Here is a 22218-nt window from a genome sequence, read left to right as displayed (position 1 = left end):
GTCACGTACTCTGCCTGTCACACTGCCGTGGTTTTGTGTGCTTCTCTGTCAGCACCTACAGCAAAGTGTAACTACACGTACCTGGATTCTTTCCAGAGGGAGAGCAAGATTTAATCAATCCACAATAAACATTGTGCAATGAAAATGAATGCTACTAGACAACATGCTATTCTCCATGAACCAGATGGCTAAATTATACCGTGTGGGGTCTGTGAGCATACGGGTACGTGACTGCATCTCCCTGCTGCTAATCCTTTCACTCTCAGCCATAGTACAAAATTTGTCCCAAAACTGTGTCAACTTCCATGTTTTATTTCCCACTCCAGTTGTTTTGTGTGCTTTTTCCTTCTAAAAAAACATAAGCTGAGCCAGAAATCAGGTAAAAAAATATAGTAATTTTAGCTGGGGAAGCAAATTTTTATTCCACTGCCCTATGCTGGAGTTCCTCAGAGAAGTGGCTTCTGTGGCAGCACCAGAAGTTCTATTATTTTCGAAGGCTGTTTTCAACTGTGGGAAAACTTGACCTTTTTTGGTTCATTTTCCCACATCAGTTCTTCAGCTATACTGTTGTGTATGAGTGGACTGTATCATATCTTTGTCTTTCCATCCTCATTCTATTTTCGAGCACTGAAAACAACCCCTTTTGTTTTTAGGAAGCATGTGTTGTTTTAGGTTTTTCAGAAAGAAAAAAAAAAGCTGTTTCTTTCACAGTTGAAGGGAACCAAAACTACATCTCATTGAACTCTTATGACTCGATTCAAGCGAAGCAGCAGACTGGAACTAGATATTGCAAATATATGCATTCTGGTGAGTGCAAAGGTGACTAAGCACAGGCATGGATACAATCACGTAATTCCATTATGCAGGTTTATCCTTAAGCATGTAGCTTTGATTACTCCAGACTGAATTACATCAGCCACTGAATAACTTGCCTGTATATTGTCTCAGAAGATCAACACTCTTTGCTACCTACAGGGCGGGGGGATGTCTGCTTTAGTCACTACCCTTATTTTTTCTTTACATCCTCTAAGTGCGGTTAAACACAATTCTGTTTCGATGACAGAAACGGCAGGCGATTCAATGTGTAAAACACTAACCTTAGGAAAACGACAATATTTACCTCTGAAACGAGCAAAAATAAAACCCCAAAATTAACACACTTTCTCGGGAAGTCCTGTCGATGGCTTTGAAGCTGGCAGGTGCGGCGTTTCTGCGGTGAAGCCGGTCTGAATGCAGGCAGACCCCGCTCAGCACTGCAGACCCCGCTCAGCATTACAGACCCCGCTCAGCACTGCAGACCCCGCTCAGCACTGCGCACCCCGCTCAGCATTACAGACCCCGCTCAGCACTGCAGACCCCGCTCAGCACTACAGACCCCGCTCAGCACTGCGCACCCAGCTGAGCACTGCGCACCCCGCTCAGCACTGCGCACCCCGCTCAGCACTACAGACCCCGCTCAGCACTGCGCACCCCGCTCAGCACTGCGCACCCCGCTCAGCACTGCGCACCCCGCTCAGCACTGCAGACCCCGCTCAGCACTACAGACCCAGCTCAGCACTGCAGACCCCGCTCAGCACTGCGCACCCAGCTCAGCACTGCAGACCCCGCTCAGCATTACAGACCCAGCTCAGCACTGCAGACCCCGCTCAGCACTACTACCCCGCTCAGCACTACAGACCCCGCTCAGCACTACTACCCCGCTCAGCATTACAGACCCCGCTCAGCACTGCGCACCCCGCTCAGCACTGCGCACCCCGCTCAGCACTACAGACCCCGCTCAGCACTGCGCACCCCGCTCAGCACTGCGCACCCCGCTCAGCACTGCGCACCCCGCTCAGCACTGCGCACCCCGCTCAGCACTGCGCACCCAGCTCAGCACTGCAGACCCCGCTCAGCACTGCGCACCCCGCTCAGCACTGCGCACCCCGCTCAGCACTACAGACCCCGCTCAGCACTGCGCACCCCGCTCAGCACTGCGCACCCCGCTCAGCACTACTACCCCGCTCAGCACTGCGCACCCCGCTCAGCACTGCGCACCCAGCTCAGCCCTGCGCACCCCGCTCAGCACTACTACCCCGCTCAGCACTGCGCACCCCGCTCAGCACTGCGCACCAGCCGTGCCTTCTGTCCCTGCCGGGGCCGCGCTCCGAGCCCGCCCGATCCCGCTGGCCCGGCCAGCCCCAGCCCCAGCCCCAGCCCCAGCCCCAGCCCGTGTTGCATAAGTGACTCCGCAGCAGCCTGTTGTTTACAGCGCTGCCCGATCCTCACGGGGATGAACCCCTGCCCGCCCGCCAAGCTCCGCTCCTCACCTTCACTCGTGTGCCGGGACACCGAGCCACCCTGCCGGGACACCGAACCACCCTGCCGGGGCACCGAACCACCCTGCTGGGGCACCAAGCCCTGCCGGAGCACCGAACCCTGCTGGGGCACCGAGCCACCCTGCTGGGTCACCGAGCCACCCTGCCGGGACACCGAGCCACCCTGCCGGGACACCGAGCCCTGCCGGAGCACCGAACCCTGCTGGGGCACCGAGCCCTGCCGGGACACTGAGCCACCCTGCTGGGACACCGAGCCCTGCCGGAGCCCCGAGCCCTGCCGGAGCCCCCAGCCCTGCCGGAGCCCCCGCCGCGGCTCTGCCGCCGAGCATGGTGCCTGCCCGGCACCGCGCTGCACTTGTTTTGCCTCTCTAAGTTACTCACAAGTTTCTGCTTGGCTTGGCAGGCGCCTGGCCCCTCCCTTCCCCTGTTTACAGCCAGTTTCAAGAAGTGAGAGGTTGTGCTCGGAGCTGTTGGAGCCAGCTCGCTGTGTAGTGGCCGGGTTTCGGATTTGCTGTTTAAACCCATGGGCAGGTTTGTTATGGTTTTGTCATCCGCGCTGGGGACGCTGCAGAGCCCGGACCATTCTCTGCCAGTGCACTCAACAGCTTTCACTCAAGAGCGTGGGTTTTATTTTTAACTCAGGATAAGAATATGTAGCTTTGAGGTTTCATTTTCATTGGGCCATATATACTGAACAATCAGTATTTAAAAATTCCTGTCCTGCGAAGCGCACAGGTGCTTTTGGTGCCGGCAAACATAAACCAGCTTGTAAAACAAGGTAGGAAGAAAAGTTTCTGAGTGTTTACTTTGAATTTGGAGATTGTTTTGGTGTTGTGAAAAGATGTTACGACATAACCCTCATTTTGTGATGGTGTTATGAGTTCCATTCTGCTTCCTTTTTAAAAAAGTTGATTAATCTCAAGGATATTTGCATGTCACTTGCAGTTAATGTTTATATTTTCCACAACATTAAAATGGATCACTTCTTGAAAGAGCTTTTGAACTTCAGATTGATAATTTTTCCCATAATGAATTTTGTACTGTGGTTGTTCCATTGTTTATATGGAAACTCCTCAGACTTATGAAAAGTTCCTGCCTTTGAAGTATGCTTCCAACCGATATCACCAACCAGAACAGAGAGCTGCCTTTTTCAAAGTAATTTGTCTTATATTTAGAAATTCTGAAGCTTTATTCAATAGTAAATAAACACCTACCAATGTAGCATCCCTTACTGATAAAACAGGCTGGTGTTTATGAAATAAACACCGGAAAAACACTAAACCTGAGATTAGCTCGGTTGTTTAGAGCATGATGCTAATAACACCAACACTGTGGGTTTCATCTCCATATGGGCCATTTGCTTAACACTTGGATTAGATCCTGGTGGGTCCTTCCAACTCAGGGTATTCTGTGAAGTCTGAAAATGGTCATCCAGTTTGTCTTGAGTTACTCTGTCTGCCCACAGCTTGTATTTAAAGGTTCATTATGAATACTGTTAAACCACTGCAGCTCCCAAACAGCAGAAAATTCCCCCACTCCAGTTTGATTCATAGCCCACTGACAGAACTGTGTATGTGCTGTGGATAGCTCCATGTTACTGTGCCATCACCTTTGTGGTGCTTCAGAAGGATTTTAATCAGCCTGAGTTCACCAGGGAAACAGCAGAGTAGGAAAAGTATTCATGTAGAAGCACTTTTAGAGTGCTCGTGCTTGGGCAAAAGCCAATTTCTTTACACATCATTAAAGCTGAAGGTGGTTTTATTTAGATAACAATGTCCATGAAGTACTTAAGAAGAAACTTCTTGCAACACTGCACAAAAAGTTGAGAGCACTTGGTGGCAAAGATTATTTTAGAAAAGATCCATAAAATGAACTCTAAATAATGAGGAAAAAGATGAAGTCCTGCTCAGTTGTATTCCAGAGTCCATAGCTGCAGTCAGGCTTTTTCAGACATTTTCATTCATAATGCAGCACTAAGTTGCAGAGCAGGTTGGGTAAGAGTTTGAAGCATGACCATTCTACGCTCGGATTATTTTATTTGACTTAAAAAAACAACCCTTCATCCAGCTGCAGCGCTGTCTCTTTGCTCTGCAGATTTTTTTTGTTTATACAATACATGGTTTGTCTACTTGCTCTATTATCATGTATCTGTGACGTAGCTCTTACCTGGTGTAGCTGACCTGTGAATGTGTTTTCACAAGCTGTGGGATCATTATAAACTAATAGCTGGTAGAGTACATAGCTAATAAAGCTGTTGCCAACAAGCTGAGTCTCTAAATACGCCGAACACCTGTACCTTTGTCACGTCCTCGAGTTCCCACAGGATCTCTTAATTCCTACCTGGTGCTGCCTAGGGGAAGGCTGGGCCCTGCAGAGAGCTTTGCTGGGCAGCACAGATTTGTTTCAGATCTAGACTGAACAAACTAAAAAAATCATGGCCAGAAGTTCTGTATGTATATATAAACCAGGATTTAGTAGATTGTCAGCTCCTCATGGGGGTTTGAAAGGTGCTTTTTCAAAGTGTCATGCTGAATATTACTTATGGATTAATTCTTAAAACTTTAAATAGTGGATGATCAATATTTCTGGAACATAACAAGCCTACAATTAGTTGTACATCAAGGAGAACACACTGAATTCTCAAATGCTGGAGAGTGAAGTGTCACATTGCTGTTACCTCGCAGTCTGGGTAACGTGACATTTCTTTGGGCTTACTAGCTTATATACATACCATAGGGATTAGCAAATGACTTGTAGGCTGGATATACAGAAAAGTAAAACTAAATAGATCAGGTTAGAAGTGAGGAGGGGAAGTGCAGCAGTGCAGGCAAGTAGGTTTCAGAATATACTTTTCTCATGCAGTTGCTGAGTTGCTGCTGTTTATAATGTAATGGTACAGCTCAGATAAAATGCTTTTAACATGAGTGGAGAAGAAAATCCTGCTTGATACTGGGGACTGGGCTGAAAAACAGGCCCCTTCCAACCCTATCATTTATGTCTTTGTGGTGCAACCATTGACCAGTTTGGCAGGGGAAGTTCATAATTGATACTGGTTCCATTTGTAGTGTGGTTAATTCAGTGCAATGTAAGGTGAAGGAAGGCAGAATCAGACAACAGAGATAACTGATACGAAGTAGCATTGAATATAATAAGCCTGTGTTGGATATTTTGAAAAGTACAAATCAAAAAGTAAGAGTAGATCAATTGAAAGAGAGGTGAACAAGGGGTTTGCCACTCATGGAAGAGCGGTCACCCAGACTCCTGTCCTGCTGATTTCACCCTTCTTTAGGCTCGTGTTTTGGTTTTCTAAACCTTTTTGCTATATAACTTGCTTTAGTAGCAACATAACAATAATTAATAATTAAAATGAACCCAAGATTTTTCACTTATATAACCCAACTCTTGCCTACTCCTGCTTGATTCTGCACAGTTTGAGTGCTGTGAACCCATTTCCAGCTCTATAGGTAATTGCCTTCTCTTGGACCAGTATTTTTCCTTTAACATTCCCTCTGTCCATGCATAAATTCTTATGTACATTTCCTGATTTCTTAAAATACCCCTTGAGTTTCACTTCTGCCTGGCCAATGTTTTCCTCTTTATCTCTCCCTGATGACTCCCTTACAATTAACATTGCACTCCCATCATTATTTGGTTATATGACACACACACATTATCATATCCCACTTATGACAGGGTTTCCCAGCATGACGTGCTTTCACTTCGACTTTGTGACTTTCCTGCAGGATATCTCAGGCTGCTCTTTGGCATTTTGAATCAACAATAAAGATTACATTCTCAAGAACAGTAAGGGTGCGTTCCTGTTGCACGTGGCACAAGTACAGAGATGCTCATGCTCCTGAAATTGATCTTTGATTTTTGCTTTGAGGTTGCTCACTCTGCTTTTCCAGAGATTCTGAATATGTGATCTTCAGAGCTCTTCCTTTGGGCCCTCCCCTCACTAGCTGGGTTGTTATTGTTCTATTGGCAACCTCTGTCTCATTTGTTTATCCTCTCATTCTGTGTGCACCATCTTTGTGGTAAATCATCTGCACAGCAGCTACCTGGTGATTCAGATGCCAGTTGTGCCATGATAATCTGGTTACTACCTGGCCTCTTGGCAACCTGCTAAATAGGTGCTTTTTTCCCTTCCTGACCTTTTGTTGTTGTTTAACATTGTTATTATTAAATGTGTAAATAATGTGTAAAATTATTAATGTAATATAATTATTAACAATGTCAGCTGCACATTTGGTGTCTAGATTGTTCAGCTCTTTGGGAATCTGAGTTCATATAAGGCCATGTCAAAAGTGAGTCTGCAAATTGCTGCCACGGGTCACTAAGCATCAAGAAATTAGTTCAGATAGGCTTTTTGTTTGGAAGGAGGAGGAAAATTTGATTTTAGGGTATGGCAAGTGTTTTTTTAGGATGTGCATATTCTCTCATAGGTTAGAACTGCAGAACTTTCTTCTGTTTTTAGAGTTCATAGAAGGTTGCTCAGTATAAGAAATGAATAACTGAATTTGCTTTAGTTTCTCTTCCTCACTCTCAATTTCTAAGCAGCTTAAAGCTTATGGGAATAGATAATATACTCCAATAAAAGAAGACAAAAAAGATCAGCTACTCTGTAAACCATAATCAAAACTGCTAAATGGTGTGTTTAAGAGCCCTTGAGAGTGGCAGTGTGGTGGTGCTCTGGAGGGTTGTAATAACCAGCTACCATGGGGTGGAAGTTCTGTGGAGAGGAGACAACCCAGCACTGCAGCCCCTAAAGATTTATTTGGAAGGAGTCCCTTGTTCAGACACAGATGCTATCTGCCACTCCAGATAAATCCTCCTTTTTTGTGCTGTTTCTTTCTTTGCAGTGGAGCCCCTGTAGGAGCTGGGTTGCCAGTGGCTGTGCCCTCCTGGCACCAGGGGCTCTGCATGGGTTAACTCCATAAATTCAGCTTTGTTTTGTTAAGTTCTCTCTGTCCCACCATGGGATGAGTGGCACTGATGTGCTGCTCCACCCCTTCCTGACTTAGCTTTATCACTGAATTGTGTAAGAGCTTCTATATGGAAAACATGACATTGTTTCTTTTTGAATGTTCCTGTGCAGCAAGAAATAATTCACTATAGAGGGAACAGTACAACTCTTAATACTTAAAAGATTTCATCGCTGCAAAAAGTGAAATACTTTACTTTTGTGCATTTCTAAAGGTGAGGATTCCATCAGGCAGAATGAATTTGCACAGTGATTACCTGTATTCATCTATCTACAGGCCTTAACTGCCAGGGATCCTGACAAGAGCCACCATTTGGAGATGCTCAAATATCCCCTAGATAATGCTTTTTAAAAAGATAAAATTGCATGCAAAACAAAACCTGAGTAATTTTCCTAGTATTCATATTCACTTCCAGGAACTTATAGTGCATTAAATAACAGGAATAATTAGAATGAATGCAGTATTAGAAAATCAGCTTACGTAACATGCTTCCAGTTCTGGATTTTATAAAGTTGACCAGTTGGAATACAAGAAGTGACAGCTTTTAAGCATCAGCAGAGTAGATGGCGCCGTTCAGAGTGCTGAACAGCCAGTTAGCACTGCTGCAGTTCTGCTCCGTGTTTTTAGAGCACTTGGAAGCTGATTTTGTTGTAGCTATCCTACTTCAAAACGAAGCAGCAACAACCTTAAATGACATTCAGTGTCAGGATGACTGAAAGTTGTTATGTGTATATGTATTAATTCTTTTAACTGTTTCACTGAGAACAAACTTTTAAAATAATTAACTTTTGTGAGAATTTTCAGTGTGCTTGTAACTGATGAGCCACAGAAACCAAAAGAACTAATTAAAAAATACAGAAAATTTCAGTTTCAGGGAAAGCACACAAGCAAGTGATTTCCTTAGTTTAAAACTGAATGTAAGTTGCAGATTCTTTCCATATGAAGTACTACAACTCAGTGGGTCTAACAAGGGTTACAGATTCCTTCAGAAGGCACCTTTACTCTTGTGATACTGATATTCAGAGCAGCTGGGAATTAGTAGACACTCTATCCCACTGTTTTTAATGAAAATATTTCATTCATTTATTCTGACTTCAAGAACTTTATAGACTAAGTGGGTGATTTCATTCATAAATTTTTCATAACTCACAGTCATCAATGTTTAAATACAAGGAGTTTTGCTCCCAGTATCTACAGACACTAAAACTGTAAAGCAACAGGTCAGTTAAGACTGGTTTGGGGGAAAAAATGATGAAACTTATGTGTTCCTGTTTTTTATGTTAAGATCATCATATCATAGAAACTTCTGCTGAAGCCTTTTTAATATTTGAAATAATGTAAAAGACAGTTTTATGGTGAATTTCTTTGTTTTGGTAATGTCTTTAATAAGTGCAAACAGGTTATTTGAGGCTCTTACAAGATAGCAGGTGCCTGGATCTGTGGGTTTCCAGCATTTTGGAATTGCCCAGGCTCCAGGTAAGGAATGTTTGTACTTCTGGTTCATGGAAATCAGCATTGCTCCAGTAAATAAACAGATTCTCGCCAATCCAAATTAATGCAAATTATGGCCATTCTGGCCTTGCTGTCTGAATTTATTCCAGGAAGAGAGAGTCAGAGTGCAGGGGCTGTGCTGGAATTGCTCAGTAAATGAGCTGGCCCGGTGAGCTGGCAGGGTGGGAGCAGCAGCTCTTATCTTACCCCACTGTTTTTCAGCTTCACCCGTGCTCAGGGCTTGTGGCAGGGAGCTCTGCTGAAATTTGGCAGTACAGAAACATTCCCCAGGGATCTTTCAGTGCCAGCTGCAGAGACTGACAGGAGGCACAGATGGTACTTTTCCTGGAAACCATAACATAATGCTGTTTCCTATTAGAAGCACTGGTGGAAGCTGACTCAGTGACTTATCACCCAGGCCATCACGTTGGCTGGGGAGGAAACTCTTGTGGAACAGACTCTGACCACAGCGACCAGGTTTCCAGTAAAAGCAGAAATATTGACATAGTTCTTTATCAGATAGCATATAGAAGAATTATAAAACTGGTTTGAGTTTAGAAAAATCAGCCCTCAGCAGAGTTGCTCTAAGGCTGAAATGACTTCAAAATTTGTCACATCCGCTGGAGATAAACATATCTTTCTGTTAATTGCCGGCAACTCTGAGACATCTTGTTCCTGACACTCCTGTGGCTTTTAATTTTCGCTGCTTGGTGAAGGAAATGGCATTTTCTAGCTGCATCCTGGATGAACTTGCGTAATTACTGATTACATCTTATTCCATTTGTAGTGTCTGAATAAAATAGTTTAAATTTACATTCTGGAGGGGTCTAGCATAATATTAATGTTGATCTAAGGTTGGTTGTTTTTAGATGGTAAGATTTAGAATAAGAATTTTCGTTTAGCAGGGGCTTGAGGCATCTTTCTGACATGAATGGATTCTGATTTGTCCATCTATTGCTTGCCATGTGCCACTCCCCACTCCACTCCTAAAAAAGGCAGTTTTTATCCCTTGGTCATCAGAATTTCAAACTCAATTTCTTCTAAGACTCCCCATTGCAGCCATATGTTTATATCAAACTTGAAAATAACCCCTAGCACATTCTGTTCTGGGATGCTGACAGTTTGACAGGTTTAAGTATTTGATGATTTAATTTGAGTCTTTGGCCATCCTTCCACACACCTATGGGTGTGCTTCCTTAGGTACTCCTACTGGTATTGTTTTTCCAGACCAACATGAGGCTGGGCAAATGTTTCTAATGGCAAAAAAAAAAAAAAAAAGCAAACCAAAACAAAACCCAAAGTAATTTTGTGGGAATAAATGTGCAAAGGAGACTGAGAGCTCTGTAAACCTGGACTCTTTAAACCTAAAGCCTCCTATTACACAAACATCTGTGAAATTACACCTGGACTCTACCACCAGTAGCCACCTGCTGCCCACACTGCTTCCATTCCATGGTATTTTGGAAAGCCATGGTTAGGATTTGTGCAAATTCCTGGAACTGCAGCCGCGTAAATGATGTGGAAATAAATACTAGTGCTTACTAACTGCAGTGTATCCACTCACATGCCATTCAGCAATTCACTCTCTAAAAACAGACAGACTTTGAACAGGCTTTTTGTAGAGATTTCTTAGTGTCCATCATAGGTAACATGCTGTTTTTAATAAGTCTTGCCTGCTTCAGAAAGAAAAAATTACTTCTGTAGCACCTTTGTTACTGCAAGGAGCCCTGACATGTAAAATTATACTGGGTTTGCACAGCAAGCTTTTGGCAAGGTGTTCAGTTATATTTCTCATTACCCTACTCTAATTTGATGGTTAATGAATTAATTTTTCTGTAAGTTGAGTCTGTTTTGTTCAGGATGGTAATGGGTGAATGATCTCCCCCTCTTCTCTCAAACCATGAGCCTTGAGTTATATTTCTCTCCCTGTCCAGCCACAGAGGGGAGTGATAGGGTGGCTTTGGTGGGTACCTGGTGCCAGCTGAGGTCAGCACACCACAAAAATAAATGTATAATCTGCTTCCTCCTGTGCTAATGGGTGGAAGCCTGAGGAGTAATTAGTTTGTCAGAGAGCCAGTTTCTTACTAATGATTGATAGATGGTTGTTTTTACAGAGCCCACACAGGCACTGGGTGCTGAGAACAGTAGAGCACAGTTTGTAGGGAGGTCACTGGAGCCTGCTGGTCTGTCTTCACTTAAATGAACCATACTTGTTGTGGCTGTTGTGGAAAACATGCAGAATATTCTGATAACATCTGATGCTCAGATCCTGCATGCAGAAGTTCACATGAATCAGTCTGATGTGCAAATCACAAACATTGATGTTTACATGAATCACTTTGACCAGACATTTGATTAACTTTGTTGCATCACTTCAGAATCAGTCTGACTTGTGTAGAAATCCATGGAATTCTGCTCAGACCTAAATGATGGAGCCAATCAAACACGTGCCAGATGTGATGCTGGCATGACAAATAGGGTGCTGCCTTTTATGCTGCTTTAGCATTTCTGTCAGAACAACATAAAATTCAGATGGCAGAGCCCTAAGGGAAAGTAAGTGTTCTATGTACAGTAGAAAACAGATTTGCAAAAATCACAGTGGTTACTGTAGTTAAAAATGCTTATGGAGCCTAAAAGGACAGCAGTCATTCTGCTTGTTCAAAGCTTCTGCTGAAAGCAGTTAGGAAATTTTGGGTGCTTTGAAGTTTGCCTTTGGCTTACCTTCCCTTATAAATGAAAATGCAACTTAATTGTGATTAATTAGTTAATTAGTTACTGCTGTATCTGTCTGCTTTGCAGTAGTGTTTCACAATATGGTTTGCTGCATGTTTATTGCTATCCTATGAATAAAAGATTCGTAAGGATCTCACTTACACTGAGAACTTTTTTCTCTCAGAAAGACTAATTGGATTAACTTTTGATCAATTCCTCTGCTCTACTTCTCCTCTTCTGTAATACTTCTACATTTAATATACAGAAACACAGAGAACTTGTATATTCAAAATAGTAAATAGTAAAAAAGCACATAGTTATTACCTAAAGAAACAGTGATAAATCTAGCCTAATGTGCATGAAAATTGATATGCACAAGAAAAGCAACTGTAACTTTGTTTTGGCCAACCAGATAAAAGTGGGAGTATGACAAAATCAAACAGTGGTGTTTTCCCTAAAGAACTGTTACCTAAAAACCAAACACTGTTTTCTGATGACAGCACTGTTCATTTTTACTGCTCCAAGGCTTAGATGCATTGATGTAAATTCTTTCTAAGCTCTCAAAAACCGCAAGCAATCTAAAAGGAGAACTGCTTAAAATCTCACCTGGGAGGCACTGCCTTGCTGTCCCTTGCTGTCTGGTAGGAGCATTTTGCCCATGAAGCTGTGTTGGGTGAGCAGGGCAGAGCTGCAGGTCTGGCTGTGGCAGTGGCACAGCGCGGTGGCCGCGGTGCCCTCGGCTGGCACTGGGCACTGGGCACATGTGACTGCCCTGCACTCGCTGTCATAATCCCCTAAGCTGCAGCCACGCGCTGCCCTTGGAGCTCTGGCAAAAGCAGGGCCTGGACACGGCGCTGTGGACCCTGCCCCTGGTTGTGAAAGGGTTTGGAGAGGTGTTTTTTTGGAAAGGACAGAGGGAAAGGACACGCTGCGGTTTGGGGGACAGCTCAGCCTTTGGTGTCGTTACGTAACGGGGGACAAACAGCGGCTGCATCACACCAGAGAGCTTTGGTGCAGGATGTGACCATCACAGCAGCTATCCTGTGCCATGGACCCGCAGCAGAAGGAGCCAAGCTGACAGAAATACTGTGTGAGTGAGATGTGATTTAATTCTGAGCTGCTCATCACAGCTGGGTATGCCGGGGCTCATATCCCCCCCTCGGAAACACAATGCTGTTCTGCAAAACCCTGCAACACCCACGTGGCCTCTGGAGACTTTAGACAGTAACCAACATTAGACCTGAAAAAGAGCCAATGCACGCTTTTAAAAATACTGTAAACCTCAGAACTCTTTTAAGCACTCAGAAGAAACATTTTAATTGGGGGGAAAAAAAAATCATGTAAGGAAAATGGTGCTGCTCTATCATCTGACTTTAATGAGGTGGTAGGTAAATGTAAATTCTTTGCATTTGAATAAAAAGCCTGTAACATCATGATTCTGTCTATTTAGCTTGAATACAAATAGTCCTTAAATAATTTGCCTTTTTAAACTGTGAAGAAGAAATAATTTATGTGTTTTTCTTCAACCCCAAAGCAGTAAAGTTTAATATATGATTTTGCTTATCAACCCTAAAGGAGCTGGCCCATAAAATGAATGAAGAATTTGTTATTCATCTTAGCATGTGTATCTTCTTTGGTGTATTTAATATAAATGTACTTTATTATTTTATAATAAGCAACCATTATTTGCTTATTTTTAGTTTTGCAATTTCTTAGAAGCTAAAACTTCACAACAGGACTCTGAGATAGGCTCTAAGGTTAACACCTGAGAACTTTCTGAGTGTTGGTATTTATGATCTAAGTATTTGCTTAGTTCAGTTATTTTTTGTTCCCTTTGGCTAAGTTTTATTGTTTATATTGAAGTTAAAACCCCCCAAGTCTCTATTTACAATGTCTATCACACAGCAGCTCTGCTTGTAGGTCCCATGTAAGTATTTACCATTAGATTTTTCTATTGTTGGAGACTGGTCAAATTATTAAATAAACAAGCACTACTTTAATCTCTGAAGTAATATTTCTTTGAGGAGACAGTGTGGGGCAGCCCAGGATTATGACTTTTCCTTTTTTATGGTTTGTAATATTTTATACTTATCACTCATTTGGTTAAGCCGTTATGTATGGTTTGTATTTTGAAACACGGAGAAGAAAACCCAAACTGTGCTGTTGATTTATATTTGATAATACCAGTGACAGTTGAGCATGGAATTGAAGGGGAAGTGTGCTTTCCTTTTGAAATTCAGACCTCATAAACTTTAGCGTATCAGCTTTTTGCAGGAAAAAACATGCAGAGATCGGGAGATGGAATAGCACTGCTCTGGTCTCCAGGGAGAACAGGAGGTAATAATGTGGCTCCTTCCAGTCTGCTGCTCTCTTGCTTTTATAGAGGCAACTGCTTGTTCTTATAGGCCCTGCCAGTCCATCACTCCTTTCAGGCTGCAGTGCCCACATCCTATTACTTTTCCCATTTTCCTGGTTGGGTTTGTCCAGCAGACTTTGCACAGGGTTTGTTTGAGTGTAGAGATACGGAATCCCTGACACAATTATGCTGTGTAACTACAGCTTGTAGTAACAGGGGGTAGCTGACCAAGGAGTTAGCTGAGGAACTTGTGGGGCAGAGCAGATTGTTGTGCTTTGACCATTAAGGTCCACATTTCAACAATATCCATACCTAACAGAACTTTTCCAGATATTTTTTGTGTTTAACAGCCTCCCCAGAGCAGGAAAGTTTAAGATGCACTTCTACTTATTAACCATAAAGGAGATTAACCCTGAAATGAATGAAGAATCATGGGCAGATCTATGGATGAGGTTTTGTGCTGAGACTTGGTCCTGGCCACACAGCTGCAAGGGAAATGTTGAAGCTTACTTTAGTGACTTGTTTTTTAACTCTGCCTCATTGCAAAGGCAGCAAGCACAAACCTCAGTGAAGGTGGAGCCTCTCCTGTGACCTGCCTGGAAAATTAGCTCAGACCTAAAACACCTTTAAGCACAAGGCAGATATTTTTGCTGTGCAGATGGTAGAGGTTCAGAGGGACAGGTGTCTGGTGTGACACACAGAGAACATCATGCAGGTTTTATTTGTCACCACTGAGCAGCAGTGATCACAGAGACCTTGGAGGTCTCCTCACAAGATTAATTTTCAGATGCAGTGTACTGTTCAGTGCTTTTGGCTTGATTCATACACTGTCCATCTTACCCCAAATATGTCTCTCATGGCTGATGGTTCTATAAAGTTAATGCACAGCCCTGAAGTTCATAATTACAGGTCACTTTGTTAATAGGAAAGTGGGATGTGAGCAGTGCAGGTTTTTGTTTGCAGAATAATCTGTGGTGGTGATGTTTAAGTCACCATATGTTTAAGGTGCTGATGTCCCTAATGTGCTGCTACATCTAACTGATAGACAATTCCAGTAATAGTTTTTACTTACAGCAGCTAAATAAGGCCAAAACAAAGTTCTGTTTCAATTTTGTTCTACATAATTCGCCTTTCAGGAGTGCTCTGTGCAGTAACTTAGGCAGAGTCAGTGATTCAGGTGAATTAAACAAATCACAAGGTTAAAGTGAAAGTAGTTATGCAGGACTGTGGCTGCCAGAGTATTGTTTTTATGAGCTGAAGTGGTTTCATTGAAGCATCACTACAATATTAGTGAATTAGTGGGTGTGTTGCAGCCCTTCATACCCATGTGCAGAGTGCCTATAAAGAGTGATTATTCATAGAAAGGATTATCACAAGTATCCCTCAATATACTTTTATCTTAAGCTGGTACCTTCAAAGGAATGCAAGCAGTTCATGATAGAGAGACTCAGGGCAAAGATCTCCTGAAGCCAATCCCCACTGACATTCCTTCTCATTTTCAGTATCACTGTTTTAAGTGTAAAGCAAGGTGTAGTATTAATGGGATTCATTCAAGACTGTTTATTTCTGTTTCATCTTAGTGTGACTATTCAGCAAGTTCATTTTTGGTCATAACAAGTCTGAAAATGCTTTGGTAATTACATTAAAAAATGAAACTGATGTGCAAATCAGCTGAGGTAAGCGTGACTTATTTGCAAATTTTAGATTAGTTGCTTTAGCATTGCCTTTTATATGGGTACAGCTTTGAGTCCCTTTCATTTTTCATCTGCTACAGTATTTCAGGTTGCAGGAACTTTGACGGAAAACTTTAAAAACGCGGCCACAATTGTAGCAGTGCTGCAACCCCATTAATGACACATTCATTCCTCAGAACCAGCATCTCTGGTTTGAGGGATTCACCCAGCTCTTCCCGAGGGCTGTTCCAGATGAGCTCTGGTGAAATTGGTGTGGAAGCTGGATGTGCCACAGCCTCCTTTCTGCTGAGGGCCACCAGAAAGCCAGTGGCACCTGCTGGGTGTGCAGGTGGGACAAGAGAGGAGCTCATTCTGCATCACTGAGCAGCTGAGGCAGCTCAGGGTCACTCTGTGCCAGCTCCATCATCAGAGTGGGAACCTCCTGCATCCCAGCTCCTTCCTCTGCTGACACAACCTGGGATCCTCGTGTGATTTTTTAGTGAAAATCCTTCATGTGGGAACCCAGGACATCCCTCTGGCTTCCCTGGATGGCTCGAGACCCAGGCAGGGGGCTCAGGAACCTGGGCACAGTGCCCAGAGCCCCTGTGCCTTTGATTTCTCTCCCTGGGAAAAGCTACCACCCTTACATGAAGAATTACAAGTCACAAAAAATAAGCAGAGTCTAAGTTAGATTATTATAAAGTAAAAAGTAGGTTTTTAAGATTGTTTATAGTAAGGGTCTGGGGTCAAGATGGAAGAATCTGGGTGTGTTCTGCCCTTCTTTCTCCTTCTTCCTACATCCATCTTTTGGGTGATGTTGGCATTTCTGGATTGGTTTAGAGTAGAACCAGACTGTACAATATAAGTGATAGGTATTGGAAGATAATTGTAAATAATGCTCATGTAGTTTTTAGTATAAAAAGATAATCCCATCCCCAGGGGTGGGCAGTGTGCCTGGGGCTGACTAGCTGGAACGACTGCAACTAGTCAGGGAAAGAACTTTTAGATGAGATAAAATAAACAACTCTGGAAACAACAGAAGAGTCTCCTGACTGTCTCTCCAGTGCTCAGACTGGAACACAGAGACTCTAAAACAACACAGGTGGTCAGCTCAGGTTCAACAGAGACACCACCAGCCACACCCTCAGACTTGCTAACCCTGCTGATTCATAGAAGCTTTCCCAAAGTATTCCAAGCTTGTGGTTCATGTCAGTAGCATGCCTTTTGGTTGTATTTCAAAAAGGGCATGATTCTGTTTCACAAACATGGTTCAGTGCAAAAAACCTGATAGCTGTGTATTAACAGGAGTGGTAGCAATGGGCAAGGCAGGAGTATTTGTCTTTTCTAGTCAGCAGGTTTTTTAACTTGAGTTCCTTTATATTTGACCCTGATTGGTGTGGCCAAACTGCTGAAATTCCATTAGGTCGTTGCTTGTGAGGATGTATTTGAGATGTTTTTGGTGTGTCTGTGTGCTCTTTTGTCTCTGCATACTTTGGCTAATTTTGTTAGCTACTGTTTGAAAATGTCATTAGACATCAGATCAGTTTATTTAGCTATTGTGGGCTAATCCAAACATACAGGATATAATACACAGCTCCTGACCTTTTCCTGTTACCAGGCTTTCAGCAGCTCTTTCCTTTGCAGCCCTCAGGTGGTGGGGAGGGAGGAGGGGCTTTAACCCTCTGGGTGTATTTTGTGAAGCTTACAGGGCAGGCTGAAGGCTCTACAGCTCACTGTGCAGCACAGGAGAAGCAGGAGAAAGTACAAGCAAAGGAAAAAGTCCAGGGTATTGCTGTCTGCCTTAATAAATGCTTGGCTGCAGTCTCCCCACCCTTCAACCCTTAAAAAAAGTTGGAAATCCCCAAGTTTGCCAGCTCCAGACTGTGGTAGTGAGTGGGATTTCACAGCCAGCTGACCATGAAGTGCTACCAGTTTCTAAAATCTGCTTGACTGCTCATTTGTTCTTGAAGCCTTCCAGATTTTGGAGAAAATGGTTGCTAAAAATTCTTTGAAAATGAGGTTCCATGATTGTACATTTCTTCTAAAGGTTATGGAAAATGGAACTGGAATTAAAACATCATTTCCTCTTGCTGTCCATTTTACTATTGCCACTTTTGATCTATGCTCATGTGAAAAAACAATTTATGAATGAATCTCTACCCCAAAGGTATTTTGATAGCATAAATCTATTGTAATTATTGTTCATAGCAAATTTTAAAGGAAAGAAAAAAAACAGAGGAAGAATACAATGAAAATATTGACCTTAATGAATGAAAATGGGACTGTTTGTACTATGAGAAAATGAGATAATTATGGCTATAAAATCCCATGCTCAAAGAATGAAAATAAACAACATACACAGTGTGTGGAAATGGGAGTGAGCCATTATGGTAAGACAGATTTACTGAGATCTCTTCTCCATAGTAATTCTTAATAATGTGGGATTTTATTTTTTTATTTTTTTTTAATTTAAGAACTAAAATAATCCTGGAGAATGTTCCTGAAGTTTGACAGCAGTGCAAGAGATTGGTTTACAAACATTTCACACCAGGAAAATATTTGCAAACCGGTAATGTGGTGTTTGGCCACTACAATTATAAGCAGCAATAAATGCAATTTTTGTTGCATTAGAGCCATTTGGCAGGGTAGTGGTTCATTTATCTGTTACCAAAGATTTCCTAGTCAGGAAATCTACTTTGCAAAAATTTTAGGCTGATGGGAAAAAAGTGATTTAAAAAATAGCATGTCAAAGGGTTAAATCATGAGTTAAATACAGCACAGTAACACTGCAAAGTATGACTGTGTTTCTGGATTTTAGAATGAATTTTCCTTTAAGCAGTAGCTAAATGGTTTCCTTAGATTGTTCGTGTGTTGCACGAACCAGATCAGATCAGATCAGTCTTAAAGTTCATAATTTTCCCCTGAGTGTCTGAAATCCTACTACAAAGAGTCTTTTCGTCTTAAGAGTCTGACACCAAGTAGAAATAAAAGGCTGAAATAATAACACCACTAACTTGGTTTAATTAATTGTATGTTTCTGTACTTAAGCTTGAAGGGTGGGAAGTATTGCTTTAAAGGCTACCTACCAAACTGGTGAATGAGCAGCCACTCAGGGTGCCACTTCAAAGAGAAACACCCAAAAGAGCAGCAGAGGGGAAGCTGCTTTTGAATTCTCTCAGTTCCTCCTGGCAGCCCAGGGCTTGCACAGGAAAACAACCCAGAAATGGTTATTTTCTTTTGTGTTAGTTACATAACCAGCTCCCAGCAAGTAAAGCTGGAGGTGGAGCAGCCACACAAAGACTCACTTTGTAACCTGTGCCTGCCATAGCTCACAAAAGAAGCTCACCTGAATTTAGGCATTTTTCCTTCCTGCAGCCAACTTGATAAAATTCAGGAGCTGTGTGTACCTCTTGGTTGCACTGGTTACACCAAGAAAAATATTTCTTGGTTGTACTGGTGGATATTTTGTAATTTGAGTCTTTGTGGTTACTCCAGATTTGTGCCATGTTGCTGAAGCACTCAAACAAATCTTGGTTTCTACCATCTTTTATTTTCAGATTTCTCTCTAAGCTGTTTTGTAATAAGTAAGGGAAGGTTAAAGCTGGTTTATATGAGTGTGCTCAATCTTACTTGGGGATCAGCTGAAGCTCCAAAAATTGTGCTTTCATGTTAACCATCCTTTAAATTCTGCCTTTGCAGCCATGCTGTGGCTTCCCTGCAGCAGCATTTGGGCTGTGGCTGGTGCTTTGCTGCTCAGATCACAGCCCTGGCTGCTCAGCAGCCTTTGTCCTGCTCTTTGTTCTGCTCTGTCCCATGCTGGTCCTGCATCCCCTGACTGTCAGCTGGTGCATCCCTGGCTCTGCCTCCCTCGCTTTTTCCTCCCCACAGCTCTGTAATGGGCTGCTCTTGGGTTTGGGACTTCAGCTTGTGATTTATTGGTTATAAACTCCCAGGGTTACAGGTGTGTTCTGTGCTCAGGTGTCTGCTGTAACACTGCTGCCAGGATGTGGTGCCCTCATTTTTAAAGGGTGATTAGGAGACCAGTCTGAGAGTAGCTCTAACTGATGAAAGGATCAAGAGAATTTATACATTTGGCAATTCTAATAATTTTTTACACTTACTTTATGGACCTGGAAAGGAGTGATTTGCAATAAATATGAAATATAAAATGTCACCTGTGCCCAACTTCTATAAACTTTATTGTCATTACTTCTGTAAGAATTAAAAGTCAGTTCATGTACTCCAGAGCAGCAAATATTGTCAGACAATGTGTAATGGAAATTTCTGAGAGCCAATATTTAACATCTTGAAATGAGAAGCATCCAGGATAACTTTTGAAATCGCTTGAATTCACTATATATTACTACAAAATATGAAGGTAAATATTAAGGCATTTTCATCAGATGGCTTTAAATTAATCTTTGGATTTCCTTTAAAAGAAGAAATGAAGAATCTCTGAGTAATGGAGGTGCCCCTCATATTACTCTCACTCTGAAGTATGACTTAGAGAAAAATTACTTGGAAGTAGTTCCATTTCCATGTTTAAACTCTTGTTACTTGAGTCCAGAATGCTCTTAAATTATCTGGTTTAGGCCTTGATACTGCAAATTAACTCTGGGTAGTTGGATGCTTAAACAGAGGCACAGCAAAACCCCACTGAAATTAATGCATCTTGTGTGGCCTGGGGCTCTGCCTCATGGGGCTGTTTGCTGGGGGTTGTTTATTTTTTAAGTGTTCTAAAATGTTTCCCAAGGAAGTATATGACATAAATGACAGATCAGTAGTAGCAAACTTCAAACCCTCCTACAAAGTAGCTTTTCTTGGCTTTGTTTAGGAAAGTCTCTTTGATTCTGCTTGTATTTCAAATGCTGCTGGGTAACTGTGGCACATCCATCTTCTTAAACCAAATTCAGAGAGTGCCACGAACTGACACCTGCTTAAGTCTTTAATTTAAAATGGTTTAATCTCTAACAATGTCTATGTACATAAGCAGAAGGTATCTGTGTTTCATATGTACTTTGAACTGCCACTCATTTGGAAATCAAAGATTTGTAAATGATACACAGCGTGCCAGACGTGATGATGTTTGACTGGAATCTCTTCTTGCTGGCATAGCCTGGTTTTCCTGGTGCTGTCAGCCCCCAGGAATACATTCTTATTAAAAATTATGGAGAGATGGAAAAATATAGAAGAAAGACTGTCTTTAAAAAGTGTGTGTATCAACTGTATTAAAAATATGTTTACAGCAGGCAAACACACACAGTGGGACCTGTAGTGGAAAATTTCCAGTGGGATCAGACTTTTTAAAACTGAATATCTTGAAGGTGAATATGTTGGAGGAGCCATTTCTACACCAACTTTAGGTATTGGGGTAACAGATTTTCTTTTTCTTTTAACAATAGCCTCTCAAAGAGTAGCTGCCCATGGAGCTGCATACATATAATGGGTTTATGACTGGCCTTCAGTGAAGAATTCAGACTTAAAAGATTATCTTGCTATAGCTGATATCTTATTCAGTATATCCTTTCTGTTTTTATACACAGTCTCTAAGATTAGTGTGGTTGAATATATTGAAAGTAATAAAAAACAGACACAGAAAAATTGTTGCATGTTTAAAGAAAAAAAAAATCATAAAATGAAAGAGGAAGTGCATCATTTATTATAACACCATGTAGACTAATGAAAAACATACTGCAGGCTGGAAATTTGTTAAGAGCTGAATTCAAAAAGTTTCCACTCCCAAAAAATGCCTTGGGGCCTCCAGCTGTAAGCCTGTGGCTAAAGAGGCCCTATGGTAAACTGACATAAAAAATAAGTACTCCATAAACAGTCAGCTCCTGTTTCACAATAGTTGGAAAGATATTTTTAAAAAGTATTACTATTGATGCTGACTGTACTTTATCAAAGTAAAGGGAGGCAGTGCATTTATGACTAGAATGTTAAATTGGGAGTTGGACATGGCACCAAAATGTTTATTGCACACAGGAGAATATGAAAAAGATGGGGTGACCTGCTGAGAGTAACAGAACTGCAGCTGGTACTGGCAGAGCTGGAATTAACATTAAATAATCCTGGCTTTCATCCTTTGCTCTTTAGACTGGGCTGTACAAGTCCCCTGTTCCTCTCCATGCTGAGCAGGTGCCAGCCCTTGTACCCAAGCCTGTTCTTTTGTTGTGTGCTGGTGGTGCTGTTGAAGTTTTGGAAGATGAAGTTTTGTGTCTGTCCTTTAAATCTAAACAGATTAGAATTCTTTCCTAAAGGTGCAGCTTCCCTGCTGAGCCAACAAGGGCTTGGCTTTGGCTCTGCCTTTGCCCTTCTCCCTGATCAGCCCTTGTTAGGGACACTCATTCCCACGGGCTGGTGGCTTCCAAGGCAAGTTGTTCTGTCAGGATGCTCTCCCAGGAGGGCACTGCAGCCTCCATTCCTTCTTCACATGGCTTGGGAGGCAGTCTGCAGGAGTAATGTCAATTCTACCTTCTGCTGAGCCTCCAGTCTGCTTCTCCAGAGGTTTCCCTGCCCTGGAGTGCCTCAAGGATGTTGGGACACTTCCCAGAGCCCAGATTGCACAAACTTACAAAGATGTAGTAAATTGAATGTAACTTCATGAGACTGTTGAGGTGGCTGATTTGTGATCTTTGAGAAGGACAATCTGAGAGTTACCATCATTTATCTTAGCTACCTCC

General features: G+C 42.4%; 2 protein-coding genes across 5 annotated transcripts in view; one reads left to right on the top strand and one right to left on the bottom strand.

The window, feature by feature from the left end:
- Positions 1 to 22218, top strand: part of C16H7orf50 (chromosome 16 C7orf50 homolog) — a 125026-nt gene that overhangs the window by 46160 nt on the left and 56648 nt on the right. The window lies entirely within an intron of this gene.
- GPR146 (G protein-coupled receptor 146) overlaps positions 1 to 22218 on the bottom strand; it is a 50102-nt gene that overhangs the window by 5666 nt on the left and 22218 nt on the right. The window contains exon 1 of one of the 4 annotated variants that reach the window (XM_033073803.2): positions 2700 to 3104. The exons of 1 other annotated variant lie outside the window; for it this stretch is intronic. The gene's annotated coding sequence lies outside the window, so the exon portion shown is untranslated. Of the gene's footprint in view, positions 1 to 1120; positions 1219 to 2309; positions 2407 to 2699; positions 3105 to 22218 lie in introns of those variants that run through there. 2 more of the 4 variants (XM_033073805.1, XM_033073802.1) reach the window with 2 other exon arrangements.

The sequence above is a fragment of the Catharus ustulatus genome, chromosome 16 (assembly GCF_009819885.2).
Source record: "Catharus ustulatus isolate bCatUst1 chromosome 16, bCatUst1.pri.v2, whole genome shotgun sequence".
NCBI classification, from domain to species: Eukaryota; Metazoa; Chordata; class Aves; order Passeriformes; family Turdidae; genus Catharus; species Catharus ustulatus.
Note: the sequence above shows the minus strand (reverse complement) of the source record. Positions and strands in the feature narration are given on the sequence as shown.